The following is a 234-nucleotide window of genomic DNA, read 5'->3' as shown; positions in this document are numbered from 1 at the left end:
GGGGGGGGGGGGGAGCAAGAGCAGAAGCAAAAATCGGAGGATGTGGAAGAGGAAGAGAAGAAGATAATGATGTTGATGACGAAATTAATGACATAAAGAAGTAAGAAGATGAAAGGACGAAAAATAGAGGGATAAAAAAAATAATAAAAATAAATGAAACTGGAAAAGAAAAGAAACCGCCATGACCCTGCGAATCCGAAAGGACAACCAGGGATGACTATTTTATTTTGTGCA

This window comes from Penaeus monodon, chromosome 32 (genome assembly GCF_015228065.2).
Source record: "Penaeus monodon isolate SGIC_2016 chromosome 32, NSTDA_Pmon_1, whole genome shotgun sequence".
NCBI classification, from domain to species: domain Eukaryota; kingdom Metazoa; phylum Arthropoda; class Malacostraca; order Decapoda; family Penaeidae; genus Penaeus; species Penaeus monodon.
This window is presented reverse-complemented; position numbering follows the sequence as displayed.